Source organism: Hylobates moloch, unplaced genomic scaffold (assembly GCF_009828535.3).
Source record: "Hylobates moloch isolate HMO894 unplaced genomic scaffold, HMol_V3 SCAFFOLD_11, whole genome shotgun sequence".
Lineage (NCBI taxonomy): Eukaryota > Metazoa > Chordata > Mammalia > Primates > Hylobatidae > Hylobates > Hylobates moloch.
Window position 1 is genome coordinate 99519023 of NW_026652286.1, and position 27370 is coordinate 99546392.

Here is a 27370-nt window from a genome sequence, read left to right on the forward strand (position 1 = left end):
CCCACTCCATCTGTTACTCTTTCTGTAACTAAGCCAGCCCTTTCTGATGAGTCACTTCCCCAAACTTCCATAGCACTTCAAGTCAGCAATAACTGGGATTAGATAATAGGTAATACTAGTATTAGTTAATAACACTAATACATTTCACCAAATGATTACCGAGTGCCACTGCCCATCGGGATGTGCTGTTAATATTTTCAGGTGAAAGAAATGAAGGCACAGCCTCTCTTGGATACTTATTTAAAGCTACATTCAGCTAGGATGTAAGTTGGCCAGAATCTGAACCCAGACTTTCTGCCTTTTTTTTATGAGCCTTTAACCACAATTTTTACTGCCGCTCAGTCCAGTATCACTTCTAAGGTAATTGATTTTTAGGTTTGAGTTTAGTTCTGCAATAAAACTGTGGACTCCCCATGGATGCCATGCATGTCTTATATATCTGTATCCCCTACAGCACCTAACCTCAGAGCTAGACATGCAATAGGCATTCAATATAAACTTGATCATTCATTGATTGGCCAGACAGCTCCCTGACTTGAGCACTTCTTTCTCTTCCCATTATGGAAATGTCTGAGTAATACAGCTCTCAAGGAAGACTGGGGATGGGAGGTGGGTGTGAAGTGGGGGTGGGAGAGCATAGCCAGTTTGTCTTTAGGAGAGTCTCGTATCAGACTACTTCAAATTAACCAGTCAGATGTCTCTTAAGCATGTGCTATGGCATACCACACACATGGAGGATGAGAGAGAAGGAAAAACATTCCTGTTACGAAGGTGGCAATGCTCAGATTGGAAGAAGGTGCACCAGGCAGTCCAGCAGGGCAGCCCTTGACGAGGGCTTGGCTGTGTGGGGCAGAGTGTGGATAAGGGCATTAGAGGACCCCGTAGATCAATGTGGGTCATCAGCAAGGCTGGAGAGGGCTCAGGAGAAAGTGCGGCTGGTGGGGCTTTGAGGGAGGGCCACATCGCCCTAGGTGGAGGGCAAAGGAGGGCTAGGAGAAGGAAATTGCCCCTGATTCCCAGCCTTCCCTCTTTGGTGACTGTAATGGTGGGGCTGGGATTCGTTTAGCCTTTTCTCCCACTCCTGAGGACTACTAAGCTCTGATGCTTGCTCAGTCTTTCTTACAGGTTGGTCAGGAGGGTAAAGTGTAGGAGTGTCGTATACTATAAGCCCGGATTCCATCCACATGTAGGGGCCGATCATTATTTGTTATTGTCTTTGATGCTGTTAGTGCCCTTTCTTATCCTCTTAGCAGCATTCGACTCTACTGGCAGTCTGCTTGGGGCTGCTATAACCGAATACCATACACTGAGTGGCTAACAAACAACAGAGATTTACTTCTCACACTTCTGGAGGCTGGGAAGTCCAAGACTAAGGCACTGGCAGATTAGGTGTCTGGGGAGGGCCTGGTTTCCTGCTTCATAGACAGCTGCCTTCTGGCTGTATCCTCACTTGCCTGAGGGGCAAGAGAGCTCCCTGAGATTTCTTTTATAAAAGCACTAATCCCATTCATAAAGCCTCCACCCTTGTGACCTAATCATTTCCCAAAGGCCCCACACCCTAATACTCCTAATACCATCACCTTGGAGACTAGGTTTCAACATATGAATTTTGAGGGGACATAAACATTCAGTCCATTGCATCTACATAGAAAAAGCTGTTTGTGGTGAACATGGGTGACCCTCTGCCTGAGGGTTTTATTTTATTTTTTTCCTAGCAGGACATGGCAGAATCCCTGGGTAGTTAATGCCTCAATTGCAGCCCTCAGCCAATGACAGAGGGAGGTGGGGGGATGAACACCCGGCTTCCTTGCCCCTTGGTGGGGATGACTCTGAGGACTATTTTGTACAGGATGAGACCTGGCTGCCATACTCATGACTTGCTGGATAAGGAACCGTTGCTGCCTACCTTCCCTCACGGTCTTCCTGCCCACTCTCCTGCAGTGCCTCCAGGGATCACCTCTGACATAAATTACTGGCACTGGAATTGCAGGGTCTATTTCTGGGGGACTGAAAGTAGGACATGGTAGTCTTTAATAATTGAAGAGATATGCATATTTGGTGAATAGATACATTCCTCTAATTGTACAAATGGGTTCAGCTCAAGTCTAGTAAACCAGGTGGACCCATTCCCAGTGTCTAGACCCAGCCCTGCCATGTTGTCCATGTTCACAGGTTGCTGGCTGCATCCGCCTCAGGGTGCTCTCATCACAGTGTTCAACTCACCCACCCCCGACCTCACTCCACTCCCAACTAGGATTGTAAAGTCCTGGAAAGCAGCGGTCTTGCCACACTGAGTCTTTACTGTAAGACCTCACACAGAATAAGTGTTCGGTGAATCACTTTCTAATTGGATCCAGTTAAGCAGAAGAAAACCCCCCTCTGTGCAAAGGCAAAGCTATTTCCAGTGCCTTTCTCTGGCTTCCAAAGTGATGAAATTCAGTTCCCAAGGCCACAGTGGTTCACTAGAACCTTGTAATGGGTTCATTATTTATCCTGTTGTACCACCCCTGAGTGACCTTTCAAATGGTCTCACAAATGGTCTTTCCACAATTCATTTCAAATGCCCCTAAACAGTCCTCTAAGCTTGAGTAAAGTTCATTGGGTCCATGTACAGCAGGCATCTCCTTTGAAACAGGGGCCCATGAGCACTGTGATTAATGACCAGGAGTGAGTGTGGGCAAGTGTGGGACACAGGGGTGTATGTCCTGGGGCAGGGCTCCCTGTTCACGGTCTAAAGCCACAGCCTGTCTGCCCCAGGCTCATATGCTGCCAGGGACCACACTGAACACCCTCCTCAAGATGCCAGGGCTGCCTGTGCCATGTACTCCACAGCCGACCTGCAAGACAGCTGGGATTGTCATGGACATCAATATGAAAGGCAGTGCAGAAGCCAGGCTGGATTCCAATGCTGTGGCTGACTGGAGGCCCCATCCAGTCAAGTGGCTTGCCACTTAGGTCTGAACCAAAGAGCTAAAGAAGAGCTGGAGAGCTCTCCTTGAAGCTTCCATCCCTGGCCTTTAGAGATGGAAGTCTCCTGAAAGGCAGGTCCTTGTGAGACGTAAATGGCTCAGTAGAATGCAGCTTCCTGGCCCGGCCCCCATAGTGGCCTCTCCTGGCTCTACCATACCCTCACCATGCCAGGCTTGGCAGGCCCCAAACTGGACAGACAGAAGCTCCCTCCAACCTCTTTTCCAATTCCACTCATGGCCACCATCTATTTGCACAGCTCATCTGGGAAGGCGCAGTGATAATGTGAGCAGGAGTCTAAGAGGTCACGAGGCATACCCAGCTCCTGCCATTACAGAGGAGGACAGCTACCCAGAGCATAGTTCCTGCACTGCCTCTCCCCGCTTCCAGTGTAGATGTGGGCCCCTGTGCATGTGGCGAGACCTGGAAGTGGGTTCCCTGCACAGGAATTTTCTGCCTACCTTACAGAGAGACTGGACCAAAACTATTCTACATGGCCACAAGAGGCTTGGATCTCATTGCTCCAGAGAAGCAGGTCTGCCCAGGCCCTGGAAGCTGGCTCAGTTTGGGCTCTGGAGCCAGGAGCAGACATCAAGAGCATCCATTGAGCCTCTTTTGATGAAAGGAGCAGATGATGCCAAATACAGTCCAAATGGACTCTTCGGAATCAATTCATCCCTCAGACAGCTGTGTGCTGCCACTCAAAGCATGCTGAAGACACTGCCATCTGCTCTGACACCCGAGTTTGAGTTGTGTGTCCTTTGGAAGGAAGAATAAGCAAAAATAGGTGACTCTCCCTCACCGCTCATAAAGAACTTCTAAGTCTGAGTGGGGAGGGACATGCAGGACCACCTTTGAGAGAAAATCAAGAAGGAGGCCCTCAGCACAAACGGCAGGCATGCTGGGTTGTTTAGGTCCTGTTTCATGCTACATTATGCTGTGTGACTTTGGGTAAGTCACTTACCCTCTCTGAATCTTCAAAGGCTTCATATTTGCACAAAATTCTTCTACACTTCACAGAGTTTGAAAAACCACAAGAAAGAAGGGAAGAAAAACTTTTATCCAAGAGCAGGTATGAGGCTTCTGAATAAAGCTGAAAGTAGTCATTCTCCTGAACTCTTTCAGGAGAGCTGAGTTACCTTGTAGATCTACTATGAGAAAACCTGGATTATTGAGGGGAAAAAGCCCTTTTTGGTCATTTGCAGTAGCCTCTCCCTTGAAGAAGCAGGAATCACCCTTGCGTTATTTGTTTGAGCATCTCCATGATAATGGTCAGAAAGGAGCTTGTCTTTCTTGTATCAGGAGCAGGGAAGTGAGGAGTGATCAAAGGAGACCTGAGTCTGGCACTGAAACCAGCTATACTTTCATCCAACACATTTCATCAAGCTCCTGAACACTGAAGACATCAATGAACAAAGAAACCCCCAGTGCCTGTCTTCATGGAGCTTACATCTGTAGGACACCCTGCCATCAGAAAGTGGAAGAGGAGGTGTGACTGGAGTGATTCAGGATATCCTCCGGTTTCACCACAGTTCCCTGCACTTTGTACTTAATGCAGACAGTGGCTATGAGGTAGGAAATCAGCAGAGCTTATTTTCCCAGCAGTGGGCACAACCTGGGTTGTCACCTTGCTGATTGGAGCAGGATCTGGTAGAAACAAGGTGCAGTGAACAAGCTGGCCAAAACCAGCAGACAGTGATGAAAGTGACCTCTAGTTGTACTTACTGCTCATTAACATAAAAGATACTTCTAGTAGTGTCATGACACTTTACAAATGCCAACTCAATATGCCATGGCAATGACCTGAAAAGTACCTTGTATGGTTCCAGAAACTCCCTGCCCCGTTTCTAGAAAGTTCTAAATAACCCATCCCTTAATTTGCATGTAAATAAAGAGGGTATAAATACAGCTGTCAGCAGCCCATATGCTGCTACTCTGGGCACGGGCACGGGGCTTCTGGGGTAGCCCTGCTCAGCAAGGGGCGGCTCCTCTGCTGTTGCTATATGCTGCCACTTCAATCAAGTTGCAAACTGATTTCTTTCACCATCATCTCCCCATTGGATTATTTCCTGGGTGAAGCCAAGAACCCTCCCAGACGAAGCCCCAATTTGGGGGCTCACTTCATCTGCATCATTTAAATCAAACAGCCCCTCTAAGGGACCTTAGGCCTTGTTATCTTTGGAAAAATGCTCCAGAGTGTCTAGCTTTTGTTTCTCTGTCTCCCTCCTATCCCACCCCATCCTGAGCTTGTTTTCATCTTTGTCAGTGTGGGTACTATCATGCTCCGTGCTGCCAGAATGGTGCTGAATATGAATGAGAAAGTAAATTAGATACTGATCAGCTCTCCATTTCCATAGTGTGTTGAATAATACCCCATGACAACTGGGGTTTGAAAGGTAGCCCAGCTCTGGGAGCAGGCCTCCTGGGCATCTGAGTGATGGCCACTGTTCACCAGTTGTGCCGAGTTACTACACAGCCTGGAGGTCAAGTCCTCCTCCCATAATCACTTGGATGGAAAATTAAAGCAGCCTGCGCCCTGCTCCCTCGGTGGTTACACATTCTGGCACAGAAATTAACAAATTCCCCCAGAATCCATAACAGATACATCTTTGTTCAGCCAAAGAACTTTGATATAAATTGTAGCTTTTTAGGACGGCTCTGTCAAAAGTGTAATATATCATGGAATAGTGAATACAAGTTCAAAAGTACATATAATAATATAATTAAGATAGCTTGACAAGAATGTATTTTAAAAGTATAAAATACTTGCAGGTATAATAGCTTCATAAAGTCTGTCAGATTTACTTCTGCTGTGAAGAAATTTAAAATGTTTTCCTTTAATGTGATGCAAATGAAGGCTGAGGTATGCATACAGCACAGTCCTTAAAAAATAGGTAGAGGGAAAAGAATAAAAGTCAGATTCAGGCCAAACAAGACATTCAACTTTGCAGGTGACTGGATAATAGATCAAGCAAACAGATTGGGGAGCGATGCCGGGCTGTTTGTAGAAAACACCAATTTCACATTTCCCTCCTTTGTTGGCTGCAGGAAAGTATGTGTCTTTATTCAAAATTAATGACTCCCTTTGTGCATTTTTCTTTTTGCTCAAAAGAGTCAAGCATAATTCTTGTTTAAAGCAAAAGCAATTTTTATATAATTACCAGCTCATGAAAAATTATTTTTCAATGTATTAAAAGCTGAGGAGAAGAGTGGGCGAGTCATATCCTGCGCACACATGTCCGGAACACCTCAGTCCGCAAAGAAGAGCTGCCTCTAGGTGACCAGGAGTCCAGGCATCTGTCCAGCCTCATCCATACACTGAGCAACAGTATCCCTCACTTGGCTGACTGGGTACTTGGACAAAAATGCTTGTTCAGGCAAAGAAGCAGTAACTGCCTACCTAGTGTACAAGAACACCAATGTATGGAATTATAAGATTAATGCAATCAGCAGGACCACATATTGGGGCAACCAGACCACTTTCCACTTCTAACTCTCCTGCTAAAAACTTTTTTTTCTAAGAATTCTGTCCCCCCAGCCTGGTGGTTTGCACCGTCAAGACAAAGCCAATAATGTCCACATCTTTGCATCTCCCCTTCCTGTGCAGATCTGATGTACTAAGGTGATGCAAGGGCACCTATCCCCAACCGTTACTTAAATGAAACCCTCTGGCCTGATAGCATTTGCCAAGCCTTCATTGCTTTCTCATTTTCTCCTTCCCCATTGGCATTAGATTGAAAGGTCTCTGAGTTAGCTAGCTAACTGGTCTCAGGAACTCTCCTAAACTTCCCCAGCCTTGGTCATGGTTTACAGTAGGGTCAAAAGTCCTTTCCCTTGAGACACGGCAGAAAATTCTGATATTTCAGCTCTCCAACCATGCTTATGAGGGTAGGTGCTTGCTAAAGCAAAAAAGTTAAAGAATGGAATGGGGAAAGGCTTGCAACAAAAGGCATCTCTTATTCAGGGTAAAAATTAGAAGCTCGAATCATGAAGCAGTGTAGTTTAAAAATCAACACTGCTGGCTTGTGCTGCTGATGACTGCACCCGGAAGAATTTTCAAAGTAAATGTACTTTTCACCATTATCTCACTCATTTGCATTCTGCTCCATTTGGATTCTGAAACTCGACTAGACGCTTTATTTTCAGGGTAGGTCTGCATGATGGCAAACAAACAGTTTGGGAAGGAATTAGCCATATGGGCCCAGGCATTATTTTCTTAATGTGGGAACTGGGTCAACCCTCTACAAAATGATTCCTCAAATACTTAAACTGGCACTCTTTCCTTTTGAGAGGGGAGGTTTTCAGAATTAAGCATTCCAGTTGGCTGTGTGTGGAATTGTGGCTGCAGAGCTTCTAGCCCCCAGAGGCTCATGAAACGTCAAAGGCGAAGCAACGTCAGACACAGCCCGGTCCAGCCTCCTCATTTTCTGACTAAGACATACAGGCCTAGAGAGGTGGAGACCTGGGCAAGATCATATAGACAAGGACCAAGTCCATGTCATGCTTCCCTGTGTCTCACTGCCTCTAATGGGAGAAGTCTGTGTCTGCCCCTTCCTTTTCCTCCCTATGTCTAAGAACACTCGCTGTCCTGTAGGGGACTCCTCATCTCCATGTCTGGGCCCCAATCCATTCCCCCAACCCTGTGTGATTTTAGAGGTGGCAAGTGTATGTCAATCAATCAGTCAATCAATCAATCAATCAACCAACCAGTCAACCAATCAACCAATATAGTCTTCAGCACACCCTCCATGTATGACCTTGTGTCCAAAGCGTAGGCCATTGGCTCATTTTCTCCTTGTCCTTTCCCTGTTCTTCAGAACCAGGGACAAAGTGAAAAAAAAAAACAAAAAACACTGAGGAGACCCCCCAGAAACCACTCTTCTCCCCTAGTGACAAACGAGAGACATAATGTGGGGAATGACACTGCCAGGGGTGTCACAAGTGAAGGATAACAATATATGAAATGGACCTTTTAAGGGCAACCCATTATTTTTGTAATTTGTTTAAACAAAACTGTGTGACTCTTTAAACTCTAATTCACATCTTGGAAATGCAATGCGGCTCTCGTTTCTCTCTCTGGAGTCATGGCAATAATTTTAATGCCAGCAGAAGGCATTAGACATTAGAGGTGAGCAAGGCAGAGGAGTCTGGCTTTTATCAGATAATTAAGATGCTACCAAAGTCAAACCTTTATCAACATTAGACTAAAAATAAGCCCCTTCCATCCAGCGGTCTTTCTAGCAAGCATTCAAAGTGACAGTGCTCAGGATAAGGGTTTGCTTTTAAAAATGGTTCATTGTTTTTCAACTTTTATTGGCAATCCATTCTCATTATGCCTGATGCATTTGTCTTCATAATATGTACTTCACAATTACAATATCAAAGAGTTTGTATCTACATAATAAAAATGATCTATAGAATAGTACAGGGAAAACATAATAACACAGTGTGATCATTAATGAAATGAATACTTTGAGGGAAAATATGGCATCCCTTGAGAGAACTTGTCCCTATATCATGAGATGCTAGAAACAGGCAAAGGCCGGGGGGTGAAACCGAAATTGAATCTCGGGTTCCCTGGAGGTAGGAAGTGCAGCATGGCACTGTTTGGCTTTGGTGATGGGAGGGGCACAGGAGGGGTATTGGAGGTGACCTAGCGTTGGAAATAATGACTTCAAAGGGCAGCTGTCTTCTACCAGCTCCTCATGACTTTCTGGCCCCAATACTGCTAGCTCAACAGACAACTGAAATGAAGCTCAGGTCTTTTCTCTCAAGAGTAAGCATTGGCAAGTTCTTTTCATGGACCGAGATTTGCTGCGGCTGATCTGCAGAGGTGTTGTTCAAGAAGAAACAGATCTGCTGGAGGCAATGATCTCTAGACTCAGTTTCTCAGCCTGAAGGCACTGACCAGAGAAAGGAAAAATGTGGAGAAGGAGATAGCAATGTGGTAAAAAGATGCTTGGTGCCCATCTGGATAATTTCATCCTACAGCACACCCACAGAGCTGGCAAGTGGGGATGCACTGTGCCATCCCTGCTCACTGTTGCATCTGATACACCTGTCCTAGTGCTTGGCTCACAGTACACACTCATAAATATGCTTTTTTTTTTTTTTTTTGAGATGGAGTCTTGCTCTGTCGCCCAGGCTGGAGTGCAGTGGTGTGACCTTGGCCCACTGCAACCTCTGCCTCCAGGGTTTGAGCGATTGTCCTGCCCCAGCCTTCCGAGTAGCTGGGATTACAGGCACCTGCCACCATTCCCAGCTAATTTTTTTGTATTTTTAGTAGAGATGGGGTTTCACCATGTTGGCCAGGCTGGTTTTGAACTCCTGACCTGATCCGCCCACCTCAGCCTCCTGAAGTGCTAGTATTACAGGCGTGAGCCACCGTGCCCGGCCATAAATATGTTTTTAATGAATTCAATAAGAATGTCTTCTTTATGGAGCCGAAATTTTCACAATTGATAACCCTTACAGTAGATTGCAGAAACCTATAAGACAGACTATCACTGAACTCATAAAAAAAGAGTTATATTACTGGGCACCCAGGAAAAGGAACAACAGATAAGGAAGGGGTGCAAGCTGCTGAGGTCTGCATAAGAATAAAGGTTGCTTGTGGCGCTTGGCCAAAGCAGGGCTGGGGACCTCTTGCAGGGCGACAAGGAGACCTGACAGATGTTCCAAATGAGAAAGGGGAGGCCAAGCAGACGTTCAGCTCTGTTAAGAGACCATTGATTGAGAAGGAGCACTGCTATGCTTCTTAGTTGAGAGCCAGTGGCACGAATCCACTGGTGAGAAGAGTTCTCTTCTCCAGCCAGCCAGCAGCCAGCCAGCCAGCCAAGAGCTGCATTACATCCGGAACTGGGCTCCGATAGCAAAAGAGGGTTCTGTATATACATGCATTTTCAAAATATTGTGGCTTCTGTACATTCAAGTTAAATGTAAGTCAGGTTGGGCAGGGTTTGGTCAGTAACCGGGCAGAGGAAGTAGATCATTTGGTCTCTGAAACCCAAGCAGTCTGTAGTGAAAGTCTGCAATCCTGCAATGGAAAGAATCTCTTTCCTCCATTCACTCATCTCCCTCCCCAACTTCCCATCCACACCTATATGGACTCAAGGTCTACCTCCAAAAATAAAATTCATTATATTTAGAGCTAAAATAATTCCGGAATCAACTGATGTAGATGAAAGCATTTTTGACTTGGCTTATTTGAAAAATTATCCTGATTTATCAACTTTATTTGGCTAGCATAACTGGTGCATGTGCAAGTATAATTTTGAACAGGGAGAGAACTTAGTTGAATTGTAACTAAAATACCTCTGGGCATAGGATGGTGTATAAAAACACAGGCATGACAGAAACAATGTAACAGAGAAAGTGACATACAGCAGTATGTAATAACAGAAGGATCTTGAACCTATCATCCACATTTTTTTTGTGCATGGAAAAGCAGAATATTATTATAATAGGTGCAAAAACAGTTGCAGCGTGTTAAGACTGGCCTTCCCCACAAGAGACATAGTCCAAGCTTCTCACTTCACCAGGGATGGGACCTAGAATCAAAGATATGGAGGTGACTTGTCCAAGGCCTTAGAAGTGGGATGAAAACCTGGACACCACAGACTTCTAACCCAGTGTTTTTCAATTCTACCATATGGCCTTTCATTCACAGAGAGATAGGCAGGTAGGTATGTTGATGGAAGACAGATAAATACTTATTCTCTAGGTAGTGTCAGCTTTTAGACAAAATTATTCTGTCTTCAGATTGAACATCCCATAGGCACATCAAAAACTCCCTGTAGGACATTTAAACTTTACTGCAGAGTTAAAAACTGTGGAGAGTTAAAAGTCCCCTGCAGCTATTAAAATAGTGTGTAGTGAGAACAGTTGTATTGCAGGTGACTAATGGGGTCTCACCACCTGCCACCCCCATTAGAAATATATACTGCTGCATTTCTAAGCAAGATGTCCAGTATTTTTACTCCTGGGAGAGGGAGCAATTGCTGACTACTATTTTTTCAAAACTGCACTAAAACTTTCTTTTGTAAGAAAAACGAGAGAAAAAAAATCAATAGAGCATGAAAAGACATGAAAAATGCATTTTAACCCATATATAAATTTTTTCTAACAGTGCAATTTTTTAAAGCTCTCTACAAAAAAATAAAAGTCAATGTGCTTCTCAAGGAAAAAAAATGCAACATAACCCTGAATTCAGGAGCAAAAGAAAAAAAAACCATGAATAATGAAGATCTAAAGATTTGACCTAGTAATTTGAGGCACAGATGAAAAATGGTGTAAGCTCTGGCCACCTCTGGGATTGGCAGGTCAAAGGGTACATTAAATGTGATGGGACACACATTCTGTTTTTGGATAGTTCAGCATATATCCATATTAAAGCTTTTAAGCCTCCCAACTCAGTGAAATTACTCCGAGAAACCAAGTGTCCCCTTGTGGACCTGGCTGCACTTCTTTTTTCGTCCTCAAAGAGAAATGGCATGGCCAAGAATGTGAGACATCCCTTACAGGGCTCAGGTGAAAAGGAAAGGGGAAAAAAGAGTGCAGGTTAAATGCAATATTAAACACGATCTCTCTCCTAATCAGTGTATCTTTCTTCCTTGCAGCTAGGCAATCTTTGTCAATTACAGGGCATTACTCTGCAGGCCAACCGGCAATTACAATGGCATCTTTCTTCCCATCACTGACAGCAAGAGGAGGAAATAGTCTGAGTCCAGCTAAATGTAAAGAGGGAAACTGGAGCTCATCACGGAGGTAATGTATAGGGAACCTATAACCAGGATGCAGATGCTACATGCAGCTGTTATGCAAAGAAGCTCCTGTTCTCAGAGCTGATGTGTTTATTTAGACTAGTGCTAAAGCTGAGTTAATGCCAGTTTCCAGAAAGGATTAATATACACTAACGTGGAATTATTGAACCGTCCCACACATCTGGAAATGCATGTTTCAACTCTTTCTTTTTTGTGGCAGCCAGCTGTACCGGAGAAGCAGCTGATGAGGTTGCAGTTGCTCCCGGGCCCCAGCTGATTCCATGTCATGCCGTTAGGATAACTACAGGCCCTTCTGATCAAGGCCATGATCCTTTCTCCCCTCTGATCCTTTCACCACTCCTCTTTATTTTGGTCTCACAGTGAGTTTCTCACCTTCATTTTCAAGTACAGGCTGTAATCTCTTCCATTTCTCCCATTTCTCTCACCTCCAAGCCACTTTCCATGTAGCCATGAGGCCTCTCAAAAGAATGGAGAGATAGTTTTGAAATTTGTGGTTCAGTCATTTAACCTTTGCACATTTCTGAGTGGGTCATCTGAGAGAATTATCCTTCGGCCAAGAGACCACTTAGAGGAGTGGTAAAGGACATCTCAAGGACCTCAACTGGTCTCATGACCCAGAACCTTCTATCTCCAGAGACAAACAACATCATGCCCCCCACTGACTGGTTAGCCTGCTTTTGTGCTCCCATTTCAGAACAGATCATTCCCCCACCACCCCGCCGCCATCTCAGTCATTCAAGAAGGAAGCCATGGTATTTATTGGGAAGTCTTGTGCCTATGGAAACCCCTTGAGATAGAAAAGCTAAAGACATGAGGTATTGTGAAAGCAATTTGGCTGCCCTAATCCTCTCTTTCCTTCCTCTGTGCCTACCCTTTCTTGGATGAATGGATTAGCCAATACACATGTGCGAATTATCCTTCAGTATCCTGGAAAGGCTTTGCCTATTTGACCTTGGGTGCAGCTGTAAGGGTTTGTTCATCAATAATTACAAAGAGCCTGGCATCTAGAAGTACCTTCCCAATATCAACCACAAAAGCAATTTCTAGTTGAAGATTCTGCTGGGGACTCTTTGACAACTGTTTTCTTTGACCCACTCACCCCCACCTTTTGCTTCTTAGACATCCAACTGTTCAGAAGGATCCCACTGAGAGAACATCAGTCAAATCGTCCCTTCGTCTCTGGTTCCGAAGTACCCTGCAATCATTTGTGCCTTCCTCCAAAATACCTCTTTCACTGCCACATCAGAAGAGCTCTTTAAACGCTAACAAGAACCAATATTTTAGATTCTACTGCTAGGCATTTCAGCTCAAGTCACTTTATTGTAAAATTAGATGTCATTGTGAAAAGCATGGATATAAATATAAGAGCAAAAGGCCCTTTTCTTAATGCAGAAACCAAGGTAACAATATCCTATTTTTCCTTGTTGTCAAAAGTTGTGGTTTTTTTTTTTTTTTGATAGCTCAGCCAATATAATGCACTGCATATTTACACTTAGCATTAAATAACTATTATGCAAAAGTACTCCACAGTAAAATCTAAGTATATTTATGGAAAGCTAAATTATATTGCCAAGTTTATTTTAGACCAAGGAAGCCCCTGGGAAGGGATATTGTGTATTTTAAAGAGTAAATGTAAACTATTAAATAGAAAGAGCCTTTGTAGAATGTAACACATTCCACCTAGGTAAATCACAGAGCAATTACACAGTAAACTTTTCTTTGATGAAGCACTGAAGTGATGACATATAATTACTTTTCCAATGCTGTACCGTGTGTTTATCAAAATGTTAATGCAAGCATAATAACAGGCTGTATGTTTGTGCTGAGAACGTCAGAGCCATCCAGCTGTCAATCACATCTGAAAATAAAATCGCAAATAAGCAGGCAGCTTGATAACAGGAGTGACAGCCAATACTCACTTTGCTGACAAGTACTTTGCTCCCCTCCACCAATCACAGTGTCACTGTAATGTACCTAATAGGAGGAATATATCTTTTATTAGCTGGAATGAAACCAAGTGGCATAAATGGGCTGAACTTTGCATGCAGCTCCCCCTCCCCCTCTCTGTTAATGGGGCTTCTTTTTGGGGCCAGCAGACCCCATTCCCTCTCTCCATGTTCCTTCAGATCAGTACCCTTGTTAAAGGCTGCAGAGCCCACAGACGGGCTGGCATTGTGAAAACTCAATTCGGACCAGGTCTGCCAGCCAACTGGCCTGGTTTAATCAGTCAGCGTCAAGCCCTGCCGTACTTTCCTTGGTCATGGTCACCAACATAGGAAGTCCCAGCCTAGATCTGTTGCGGCCACTGGTTGAGCTAGTTTTTCTTAAAGCTCTTAATGCAATTAAAAAAATCATTTTAATTTTTTTTGAGACAGAGTCTTACTCTGTCACCCAAGCTGGAGTGCAGTGGTGCAATCTTGGCTTACTGCAATCTCTGCCTTGTAGGTTCAAGCAGTTCTCAGGCCTCAGCATCCTGAGTAGCTGTGATTACAGGTACCCACCACCATGCTCAGCTAATTTTTGTATTTTTAGTAGAGACGGGGTTTCACCATGTTGGCCAGGCTGATCTCGAACTCCTGGCCTCAAGTGATCTGCCTGCCTCAGCCTCTCAAACTGCTGGGATTATAGATGTGAGCCACTGAGCCCAGCCAGTGCAACTTTAAAAAACCAAAACAACAGGTGTCTGATTTTAAAGGACAAGTGCCAAAACTGCTAGGGAATCAGGATGAACTAATTAGTGCTTGCAGGGATACAAGGCCCATTTGAGAGCCTCCCTGGGGTGCGAGTATGTAGGGGTGTGCATATATATGGGTATGTGTGTGGGGAATTCAAGCCCTAAATAGGCCCCTGATTGGTCAGGTCATTTTCCATGATCATTTCCTTGTACTCTGGAACATCTAGGAAATGAACACTTTGGTCCTGGAAACTTTGTTCACCCTGACTCCTGCCCTCTTGACTTTCTCTGAGAACACTTTTCACTGAAGGATGCTTTCAAATGTATCTAAAAATTGCCAACCACTTGTTAAAGTGTAAGCAGGTGCATACATCTCCTTCTCCTTTAGATTAATGATTGCAGATCTTCTTCCCAGAATGGGGCACATTTTAGAATTTTACCTTGCTGTGTGCAGCAGGGCAGAAGAATGGGCCTAAATCCATTGCTGAACCTCCTCTTTCTATCATTATTGTTACAAAATTCACCTCCTTGGTTAACTGAACTCACAACACAAATCATACCTAATTGCATTTTGCTGTTACAAAATGTGGAGATGGTTTGTCCACCCTGTCCTTTGCAGTTGTAACCAGGAGAAATGTTCTGGCTCCTGGTACAAAGAGATACTCTGGAGGCATCCCAGTAGAACGCAGAATGCAGGGAGGAATTATGTCCCTCAACCCTCTGGTCTGCAGTAATCTTATTTCCATTATTTTTCATGCTTTCTGGTGATGCCAACAAATGTTGCAAAGGCAAGAGCCAATCTTTGACTTTCTTGACTGCCTAAAGTGCAGCAAAGAGCTGCTTTAATCCCCCTTTTGTGCCTGCAATGACTGGAAGAAAATTTTCGATCCCATGCTTGGACTGACTAATGGTGCATCTTGAGTGGCAGCCTTCCACTTCTGCAGAAACTGTAAAACTCAGCCAAACCTGGAAACATTTGAAGTTTCTGGGTTCAAGAACCATGGGTTCAGAGACCCTCACCTCCATGAATACGACTTGTTGGACATTCAATGACTGTGCAGTAGAGACAACAGGGGTGAGTGTTTAGACAGACCCAGTAGCTCTGCCTGCTGAGCCCCTCTGCCAGTACTCTAACTTCAATGGATGTGCATGATTCTTCCGTTGTAGCAAATATCATTGTAGTAAAAAGTAATACATCTCCTCATTTAAGTGACAGCAGGTAGGGTTTGTTACTTTAATTCACTCTTCTCTTCTGAAAATTAATTGAGTCAGATACTGAATCTGGAGCCTAACTCCTTGGCAGCTGAGCAGGAGACAGGAGGATCATCATCTGCTGTAGAGAGTTCTTGAGAAGCCAGGAAGAGTTAAGATGAAATTGAGGCAACTTGGAAAGGCAAGGCAGATCACCAGAGGTGGCAGGAGAGAGATATTCAAGCAGCACAGCAGTTAAAGAACTTTACAGCCTCTTCCCAACAAATGCTCATCGTCGCACTTCCTGTCACCTCTCTCTCCTGCATCCCTCTCTATCTATGTTCCATGCACACAGGACTTTGCATTACTTCCAAAGGTCATGGTCACTATCACAATTTCCATGACCTTACTTATGCTGGCACCTCTGCTTGAAATGTACTTAATTCAACTTCCCCACCTGGAAAAAATCCAAACCTTTGATGAAGTTTGGGTAAAGTCACTTTCTGCAGTGGAGAATGCTCCAGGAAGAATGCATTGCTCTTACGTCAGCACTCCCATAAAACCTCTATTTTAGCATTTACTTCCTTACACATAGACTTTTTCCATTCCCACTTCACACTATGAGGATCTCCTGGACAAGCATTAGTCTCAGAGCTTGTATTTGGAACTCTTACACAGGCTGGATTATAGATTTCTAAAAGGTACTAAAAAATGCTTGTTTGAAATTAAAGATCCAATGTTAGAAAGTATGTTATATTAAAAAATGGCCATCCTATATTACCCAGAATTAAAACTGGAATGGAGAAGTGGAGATATAGGTTTTTAATCGATACGAGGAACTTTCTGATCACTGGAGCAGTTCAACAGTGGAAGCCTCTCAAAGTCATGAGACCCCTGTTCCTGCAGGTATTGAAGTGGAGGATGACTGGCCACCTGGGGAGATTGACAAGTGATTGCAGTGATCCTTATGATGCTATTCAATCTGAACACTCTATGAGGCATTGGCCTACATGGATAAGTAAACAAAATTGTTCAAGTCTATTAATTAGAAAAAATTCTCTAGTACCATGGTTCTCAGTGTGTATAAGATACACTTGCAGAGCTTGTTAAAAAGCCTGAGTCCACCCCCAGAAATTCTGTTCAGTAACATGGTGGTGGTCACTGAGAATCTGCATTTTACACAATCCCTCCAGATGACTCTGTTGGAAGCAGCTCTAGGATTGTCATGGGAGAAGCACGGCTCTAGAGTGTGCCAATTGATGGGCCTCCCTAAGCTCTCTGTTATTTAACACATCTTTACTCATGTTGACATAAAGTCAGCCCAACCTGCAGGTATGTCCCAATACATGTGCATTAAAAAGTTTATAATTTGGGCTCAAAGTTCAAACACAGAGAGAACTGCAAATCTACAAAGCCTGACTGCCAGGATGAGGGGCTATCCCTGGGAAAATAGCTAAGAGAGGTCTGAGGAAGGCCGACCGGGTTCATGACAGACACACCACAAGGGGATGCAAGGTCTCACCTCTCTAAAGTCAAAGACAACATAGCATGCCACGGGGTAAAATAACAAATGCATAAGCATGCAAGGATCGTGACCCAGGAAACTAATTAATCGATTCATCAAATGACAGGTTTTGAGGCATCTTCTAGAGAAATGAGATAAGGAGATTTGCCAAGATTGTGGAAGTGCTCAAAAGCAATGATGTCATCTCTCAGTGAAGGCTAATTAAGTGGAAAAGCATAGCAACCATCTTTCAGCACAGAGCTGCAGTGGTGAGTAGATATCAGAAATGCAACCAATGGTCGCTTGGCAATGGAATGGCTTCCAATGAGACAGTCAACACATGACAGAGTCTGCAGAATTAAACATCATTTGGAGTTGAAAACTTAATATTGAGTGAAAAGGCAATAGGTTAAGAGATTCATATATTGTATTTGAAACATAAAGACTCTTCCACAAATCCAAGTTAATACAGAATGCCCTTGGATTCAGATTGGACAGTGGTAGGAAACAGGGTTATTTCAAAGACCTTGTATATGGGAGAGGAATATGATGCCCATAGATGACCATGGGTACTATATTCTTCATTCTTGGACAACCACTTACTTTTTCATTTTTTACATTTCAGCATTGAGAAAGATCCCAGATGCAGGGCTGTGTGAAGTCAAGATCTTTCATGGGTAACTGGATCCCAAAATAGGAACACAGTGGGAAGTATAAAAAAACTCAATATGGTGCCATCTTCTACAGTGTCCATGTTGGCTTCATGAACACCCTAGAGAAAGCAAGACAGCAACATGAAAACATAGAGTATGTTCTCAAAATGGACACTTGCAGACATTTTCAGGCATATGCTTATCAAATGCATTTGGTTTCTTAGGAAAGACAGGTTTAGTACAGCTAATCCTGGAATCCCAGCATCCCTAAGATCTATTTAAGTTTCGTTTGCATTGTTTGTGAATACAATGATCATATTAATCATCATCGTCATCGTTATCTTCATCAAAATTATTCTCTGAGAAATAACTGAGAAAAAGCCAGAAATGCTGAATCTGCCTTATTTTTTCTTGCAGGTAATTCTTTCATGGTTAGTGGGAGTCCCTTCTTTTCTGAATAAGAGAGTATCACTTAGCTGAAGGACAGAGCAGAGGGCAGCAGGCTGGCTCCTGAGCTGCCTCAGGTTGTATGCCTCAGGCATGCCCCATTGTGCTAATTCTAGGGTACTTTGGGCTTTGAAAGAGGTTTCACTTTTCTATTTGGCAACAAATGTTTCATCTAAAAAAGTGTGAGGCTCACAGATAAGCATGATTTTACCACTGTCTACATTAACTGATTATGGGTTATTGAACCTAATCAGTAAAGATGAGGAATATGACTGAGAAAGAGTTTTCGTTCTTCCCACATTTAATATTTTCCTCACTTTAATTTTGCGTTCTTGTCTGCTCTTCTCTAGCTCAATGTCTTGACTCTTTTCCACTCTTTTCTCTTTGCTGTGCTTTGATACTCCCTGCCCACATGACCTTCCTGTTAGTCCTAGTGAGGAGGCTAAGTGGTTTTGACCCATGAATACTTACAGATGGTGCTGCAAACCCAGCTTTGAGGATGCAAAGGGTGCAGAAATGTCTCAATGTTGGGAGATAGCCCTGAAGTGTACAAATCCTAAGTATAGCTCCCTGCATGATGATAATGGACTCACTAATACCTATTTTCAGCAGCCCCAAGCTGCCTCTTCGGAATCTCTCCTGAGGCCTAAGTGCACGGATATTTCATTGACTGGCTTCATTTGTACTGCCTCAGCCCCACTGTGTCTCCTCCCAGTGCTAATAAAAAAATATGGCTCGTTAGACAAGAAGTGGGCTCACTACTTCTTGTCTGGGTTAACTTTGTTCACCAAAGATAAACTTCATTTTTAAACTGAAGGTCTTCTGCCTGAAAACACAGCCATGTTTTGTGCTACATTCCAAAACAGGTGTTGGATAATTCAGTAATTAGTATGCACATCTAACTTCATGCAGCCTCTGTTGATCTCTCAATTATAGTTAGCTGGGTCCTCTGAAGTTTTCTGTAGTTAATTAGAGCATTATTGAACAGTTGGGCTGGAGAGCCAAGCTCTGCAATCAGTTGACAGCTTGGTCCCATGAACTAAGCATTGGGCTGGTCCTTGACTGGGGAATGCCAGTCTGCAGGGTGACCCAGTGCCAGAATGGGTTAGATTGTCTTTTAAATAACAGCTGGAGGGAGGCCTCTTTTATGAGCTGAGAATAATGGTCACATTCCTTATTCTGTCCCACTCTTGACAGGAAAATTCACATTCCAATGGTGATCAGTTTCAGAAATGTCTCCTCAGGGGAAAAAGGAAACTTTCAACATTCAAGAAAAAAGGATAATGGTTCTGAGCAGGCTCCAGAAAGTCAAAATCTAAGGTGAACACGTGAGTTAGTGCTCAGTCTCCCTATTTCAGATCGTTTCACCTTGACTACCCTCCCAGAAGAATTCAGGAAAAGCACAGGGGGACAGCAGAAGGGTGCATGAAGGGATCCACATGAGATGCACTGCACACCAAATTCTAGAAGGCAATTTGGAAATGATTGCTTCTGAATAATTGAGGTATCATGTCATCTGCCACATCTGAGTCTGACTCTCCAAAGCTCCTGATAATTGCCCAGGTTCCATTTTGAATGCAGCCCATGAGTATTACAGCAAGCATGCATTCATCACTTTAAGACCAAAAGACAAGTGTGTCTTGTCAGCGGAACGGAGGGGAGATGCTTTGGGGACTGGAGGCTAAGAAGCAAGAAGCATTACTGATTATGGTCATGGTCAGCATGCTTTCCAAGGAGGATTCTCCCCGCTGCCCAAATTTAGCTTCTGTGCTGTTCTTTTTCCAAATTTATGAAGTCAGAAGGGTCACTGCTCTCTCCTCAGCAAGTTGTGAGGCATGTTATTCTGCAACCCACCCCTCACTGCAGGGATCTGGGCTGGCTTACTGAGTAGGTTTTCATTTCCCAGCCTCTCCTCTCTCCCACCCCCACTAACCAAGGGTCCCCAGTGTGGCCAATAATGTAAAGACAACAGAATGACACATATGGCTGAAATAATGTTTAGATTTAACTAAATGTTGGAAATAGAATCGGTACAGTGAAAAGAAGGCTGCCTTTGGCAAGATCTCATCTCTACTCAACCATTGAGCAACCAGTGTAAGTCACATTACTTTTCTCCATCACATTAGAAAAATGAAGATAGGCATAAGCTTCAGAATCAGTTAACCATTGGTGAGGTCACCTGTCTCCCTCGGGATGGAATGAGACAGCACAGCACAGGAGAGAGGGGGTGGGAACAGGGGTCAGAAGGTAGAAGCTTGATTCCTATCTCTCCTCTTTGCTCAGCGAATGGTCTTGGGCAAATCTTGTATTAATGTGGACATCAATTCCTTTAACCATAAACAGGAATCATAATAGGACCTATGCTACACATCCACAGTACCAAGAGGAGGACTGAAAGTAAAAACTACTGGGTGAGAGTACTCTGGAATCTGCAAAGAGTGATATAAACAAATCTACAGCACATACTGGAGTGAGGCAGGTGTGTGATCAAGTGGGCTGAATTGATTGCCAGGAAGCTTGGGAGAAAATTCTGAGAGTTTGGGACACTAGACAGCAGCCACAAAGGCTGACATCAGACAATTTACAATTCAGAGCTCTCTGGGGCCTAGAGGAGTCTTTGAAGTGAAGGAGCTCAGTTCAGCTCTTCCACCTCAATCCCACTCTGCTGTGCTGTGAATTTAAAGGGCCCGTGACAGATTCTTACCAGGCTGCCTACAAATCAGGGAAGAGCGTAGGAGGGCGCAACAAAAGTTATAGGACTTCTGTCTTGATTGCCACCCCACACTGCTCTTTCTTTCATTAATCGTTATTTATAAAGGCTAGACCAGAGGCCCTGAATCAGGCACTAGACTTTGCTAGGTCCCACTTATCTTAGGATGTGTTGCTAAGACTCTCATTAGGCCCTCCCATTCCAACATGTATCATTTCAGAATTCCATGGTTCCCAATCAGAAGTTCATTAAAAAGATAGTAATTAGTGCTCGCTTCGGCAGCACATGTACTAAAATTGGAACGATACAGAGAGGATTAGCATGGCCCCTGCGCAAGGATGACACGCAAATTCGTGAAGCGTTCCATATTTTTTCACCACTCCTATTCAACATAGTGCTGGAAGTTCTGGCCAGGGCAATCAGGCAGGAGAAGGAAATAAAGGGTATCCAATCAGGAAAAGAGGAAGTCAAATTGTCCCTGTTTGCAGATGACATGATTGTATATCTAGAAAACCCCATCGTCTCAGCCCAAAATCTCCTTAAGCTGATTAGCAACTTCAGCAAAGTCTCAGGATACAAAATTAATGTACAAAAATCACAAGCATTCTTGTACACCAACAACAGACAAACAGAGAGCCAAATCATGAGTGAACTCCCATTCACAATTGCTTCAAAGAGAATAAAATACCTAGGAATCCAACTTACAAGGGATGTGAAGGACCTCTTCAAGGAGAACTACAAACCACTGCTCAATGAAATCAAAGAGGATACAAACAAATGGAAGAACATTCCATGCTCATGGGTTGGAAGAATCAATATCGTGAAAATGGCCATACTGCCCAAGGTAATTTATAGATTCAATGCCATCCCCATCAAGCTACCAATGACTTTCTTCACAGAATTGGAAAAAACTACTTTCAAGTTCATATGGAACCAAAAAAGAGCCCGCATCGCCAAGTCAATCCTAAGCCAAAAGAACAAAGCTGGAGGCATCACGCTACCTGACTTTAAACTATACTACAAGGCTACAGTAACCAAAACAGCATGGTACTGGTACCACAACAGAGACATAGATCAATGGAACAGAACAGAGCCCTCAGAAATGATGCCGCATAGCTACAACTATCTGATCTTTGACAAACCCGACAAAAACAAGAAATGGGGAAAGGATTCCCTATTTAATAAATGGTGCTGGGAAAACTGGCTAGCCATATGTAGAAAGCTGCAACTGGATCCCTTCCTTACACCTTATACAAAAATTAATTCAAGATGGATTAAAGACTTATATGTTAGACCTAAAACCATTAAAATCCTACAAGAAAACCTAGGCAATACCATTCAGGACATAGGCGTGGGCAAGGACTTCATGTCTAAAACACCAAAAGCAATGGCAACAAAAGCCAAAATCGACAAATGGGATCTCATTAAACTAAAGAGCTTCTGCACAGCAAAAGAAACTATCATCAGAGTGAACAGGCAACCTACAGAATGGGAGAAAATTTTTGCAACCTACTCATCTGACAAAGGGCTAATATCCAGAATCTACAATGAACTCAAACAAATTTACAAGAAAAAAACAAACAACCCCATCAAAAAGTGGGCAGAGGACATGAACAGACACTTCTCAAAAGAAGACATTTATGCAGCCAAAAAACACATGAAGAAATGCTCATCATCACTGGCCATCAGAGAAATGCAAATCAAAACCACAGTGAGATACCATCTTACACCAGTTAGAATGGCCATCATTAAAAAATCAGGAAACAACAGGTGCTGGAGAGGATGTGGAGAAATAGGAACACTTTTACACTGTTGGTGGGACTGTAAACTAGTTCAACCATTGTGGAAGTCAGTGTGGCGATTCCTCAGGGATCTAGAACTAGAAATACCATTTGACCCAGCCATCCCATTACTGGGTATATGCCCAAAGGACTATAAATCATGCTGCTATAAAGACACATGCACACGTATGTTTATTGCAGCACTATTCACAATAGCAAAGAGTTGGAACCAACCCAAATGTCCAACAACGATAGACTGGATTAAGAAAATGTGGCACATATACACCATGGAATACTATGCAGCCATAAAAAATGATGAGTTCGTGTCCTTTGTAGGGACATGGATGAAACTGGAAAACATCATTCTCAGTAAACTATCACAAGGACAAAAAACCAAACGCCACATGTTCTCACTCATAGGTGGGAATTGAACAATGAGAACTCATGGACACAGGAAGGGGAACATCACACTCTGGGGACTGTTGTGGGGTGGGGGAAGGGGGGAGGGACAGCATTAGGAGATATACCTAATGCTAAATGACGAGTTAATGGGTGCAGCAAAACAACATGGCACATGGATACATATGTAACAAACCTGCACATTGTGCACATGTACCCTAAAACCTAAAGTATAATAATAATAAAAAAAAGATAGTAATTAGACCAGATGACGCCGCTCGAGGTTTACTAAGTGTCCTTCAGCTCAATTCAATAAACATTGCGGACTGACTATGGGCAAGACAACAGACCAGGCCGTAGAGCAGTAGCATTGACCCATTTCATTGTCCACAGTGATTAAAGTTGATGAAACCCATTTGTGAGTTAATGAATGTATACACACCTGGATTGCTGATGCTGTTGTTTTCTCACATTGATGTTCCTAACACTCCTATGGGGTGGGCAGGGAAGGCCGTATCATTCCCATTTTACGGACTAATCGACAGTCCACCGAGATTAAGATCCCATACTTAGATAAATGGTGGAGCCAAGACTTACCCAAGGGGTGTGCCTGTGTTGTAACAGATTTACTGAAATACGATTGCACACAATAAATAACGTCGTTAAAGTAGTATACAAGGCGAGGGGTTCTGCCGTGCGTATACTCAGGAAACCATCACCACGATCAGGACAGCAAACACGTCCATCACCCCCACCAAAGTTTTCTCTTGCCCCTTAGTGACCCCTCCCTTTTTCCCTCCCCCTCATTATTCTCCCCCTGCCCCTCAAGTGACCAGGGATCTGCTTTTTGCCTCTAAAGACTAGTTTGCCTTTTTAAAAAATACTTTATATAAATAAAATCACATAATATGAACCTTTTGTCTGGCTTCTTTCACTTGGCATAATTACATTGAGATTCGTCATCGTTACTGCGTGATCAGTAGTCCATTCCTTTGTACTGCTGAGGAATATCCCATTGTGTGGAGGCGCCATGATTTGTTTTGGTTTGATGTCCAATGATTTTTAAAAAATTGTTCTTCTTGGAAAAAAAAAAAAGGAAAAGAAAAAAGTCAATTCCCTCTTCTCCTCCCACAACTCTAAATGATTACCACTCAAGTCTTGTTTCTCAAATATTTCCTGATTAAATGGACAAATATATTACAGGCCACATCAAGGCTTCTATGCACAGCTTCGGGAAGAATCATTTTGAGTAGGTTTCATTGGAACCTGCACATTGAGACGACAGCTTCTTTGCTTGTAGACAAGGAGAACTCACAAAGGCATAAACAATACAGAACTTTGGAAAAATTATGAGAGCAATTTAAGAGTGGATAATTAGATACCTTTTGCAGGGTATTAGGGAAATTAAATTAGCTTTTTTTAAAAAATCAAGGTTTGTGGGAATCACTTCATAAAAAATATCTCCGTGACTGATTATTTTTCTAATATTCTTCGCCTTTCTTCCTTGCATATCCAAGGAAGTGGCACTTTTAGCCCTTAGCTGTGGCAGCCAATCATAGCCTCTAATTGCATTCACTGCATAAATTGTCAGTGTCATGAATAATAAAATTAGTTTAAATAAACCCCCAGCCACAATCACAAATAACTATCTGGTGCAGGATCTTGTGTCCTTTCATTCTAGGGGGATGGGTCAGTGCAGTCTCTGTAGTTAAATTCTTGTGTTAAAATGAAGATAAAATTATTGGGGAGGCGGGGATAGAGCTGAGGGGTGAAAGTGGGAGGAGAAAGGTTTCTGGCTCCCGGCAGGTTCATGAAAGAGAACGGATCTTCTTCCTGAGCAGCCTTCAGAGAGTGCCTCATACCTAAGACAGCCAGCCCTGACCAACAACAATAGCCGAGAAAGGGCTTGCACTGGCCATGCCAGAGTCTAGACAGAAGAGCTTGGGGCCCAGAGGCTGAGCAGTCCTGCGTGCTCCTGTGGTGGCCTAACGTGACCTGTTATCCAGCAACTCCCATCTATTTCTGAAAACTCCACGTGCTGGTCTGGCATTCTAATTGTCCACTCTGCTGCTCAGTTTTCAAAAGGATCTCATCAAGAACTTTGCCATTTAATGGCGACCAAATCCCTCCAGTTTCCTGCTCCCTGGCTGTGGACAGAAGGCACCTGGAAGGGTGCTGTGGGAGTCCAGTGGCTGCGCATCCCGGCAAAAGGAGTTCATTTCGATGGCCAAGCAGCTTCTATCAGCTTTTCTCTTTCTTTACAGGCCCTGCCCAAATACTCTGCCTTCTGTAGACTCTACTGAAGCCACTAGGGTGAGTGAGAGAGTAGACGACTGCAAACATGAGTGTCCCCCAGTCTCAGCACCACAGTGGCCTGCCTGTGCCCAGCGCTGCCCCAGCATCCTCCCAACCACTGTCCTCAGCATTGTTTCAACGTGAGTCACATGATTTTCCAAAACACAATCCCTTCTTTCAACCTTAGCCTCAGCTCCCTGATATGTTAATTCCCAGGCTGATTCCAGTGCCGTTGGTCCCCCACTTGGCTCATTACATTTCTGAGCCCACTCTGCTGGCTTCATTTAATGAGGTTTATTGTTTGTGCTTAGTAATTTTCAAAGGCCCATCACCCTCTTTGAGTTTGCCCTTAGATCTTCAGCCTGCCAAAGAGGTGGGCTTTTGAAGCTACCTTTATTAATTCAGTACCTAGCTTCCGCGTTTAACGGCACATAGGTTTGAAGTGTACATAAGCCACAGTGGAAACATCTGAGAAGCGTCCCAAGATACTGCAAATTATAAAGGGTGATTAGGAAATAGCATGGCTCTATATCTTCTCATGCCTTAGAACTTTATTCCTTATATCAAAAAGACCCCGGGATATCAAAATATCACTGTCTGACTCTGATAATGACTTCCCAGAGTTTCAGACATTGGTGGAACAAAGATATAATTTTAATTATCAGCAGCTCCACTTAAAAAAATCTTCAGCTATTGTAAAGGGCAAGGAGCTGGAAGGAAAGGCAGAAGAGGAGGCAAGAGGTGAGCCCATGTCCTACTAAATGCCTGCAAAGTGGCTGTCTTTGACAGGGCTCCACAGTCCCTGCCGTGGATGGATTCCTTGGAAAGAGATGCACGGGGTGCTCTGACTGTCAGTCTGTCCTGCTAGCACTATCACTGTCAGGAAGCAAACGGCAGAAGCCAGTCTCAGGGAAGCCAGTGGCCTGACAATTAAGGCAAATGCACAGACTTCAGAAACCACACCAAAGCAATTTGGCTTCTAAGATCCAGCCCTGACCGGCTGACTCAGAGGAAGTTGGCTGGCAGGTTCTGCGATCCCTGGAGATGGGCAGGGCTGGGGTCAGACTCGGGTGACAGCAGCAGTGGACACAATCCAGGACCCCCCAGTGAGGTCTGTCTTTTCTTCGAAAGGGACAGAGGAGTGTGGTCCTTGGGACATCTAGCCCAGGGAAAGAAATCTTGCCTAAGAATGCATATGAATATCTGCAAAAACAAAGTTGGGCTTTGATGTCCTTCAGGAAGCCTAGGAATTCTAGGCCACTGCCAGCATTGGGAATGGGTGGCTCCCTTCCCCTTCCTTCCATGCCCAACTGGAGACAGAATGCTGGACTCTGGGTGCCTGAATTCTGGTCCTGGCTCTATCAGTGTCTCTGTGCAACCAGAGAGAGGCCACATAGCCTCCCTTGGCCTCAATGGCTTCTTGGTGATCTTCCAATAATTTTTAGCAGTAGAAGCTTTCCTTTCCTAATTGAAATTTTACAGGGAACAATATTTAAAATAGCTAAGAGGGGCTGCCATGCCTGAGGGTGGTCCCTGCCTGCTCTGTTTTCTTCATCCCCTTCATACCCTCCTGCTCAGCAGAAGCTGAGGGACTCCAGGGGACCCCAGCCATCCTCAGGACCCACCATGGAAGCAGAACTCCCAACTGTCTGTCTCACTGCTTGTGGTTTGTCAGTTTTATGACTCAATTTTAATCTGTACCATTTAGGATATGCTCAGGAGGGGCCCTGGGAGAGGCACAAGTGGCAGCTTTTTTTTTCTTGAAAAATCAGCTACTATTTATCCTTAAGGAGGAAAAAAAGCAACCCTGAGAAAATGATTTTCTTTTCACAACCTTATTACAAATGCTGAGCACAGCTGGAAGTAAGGCCTGGCTCTGTGCTTATGCACGTGTGTATGTGTGTGTATGTATTATGTGTGTGTGTGTTTCTGGTGGGCAGGTGTGGCTGGAGGCATGACCCCTTTT

At 43.9% G+C, this 27370-nt stretch overlaps 1 protein-coding gene and 1 non-coding gene across 8 annotated transcripts in view; one reads left to right on the top strand and one right to left on the bottom strand.

The window, feature by feature from the left end:
• Positions 1 to 27370, bottom strand: part of KIRREL3 (kirre like nephrin family adhesion molecule 3) — a 581063-nt gene that overhangs the window by 443101 nt on the left and 110592 nt on the right. The gene's annotated exons all lie outside the window — the stretch shown is intronic.
• On the top strand, positions 21196 to 21302 carry LOC116477622 (U6 spliceosomal RNA). Its single transcript, XR_004250565.1, has one exon. It is a non-coding gene; the product is annotated as a U6 spliceosomal RNA (small nuclear RNA).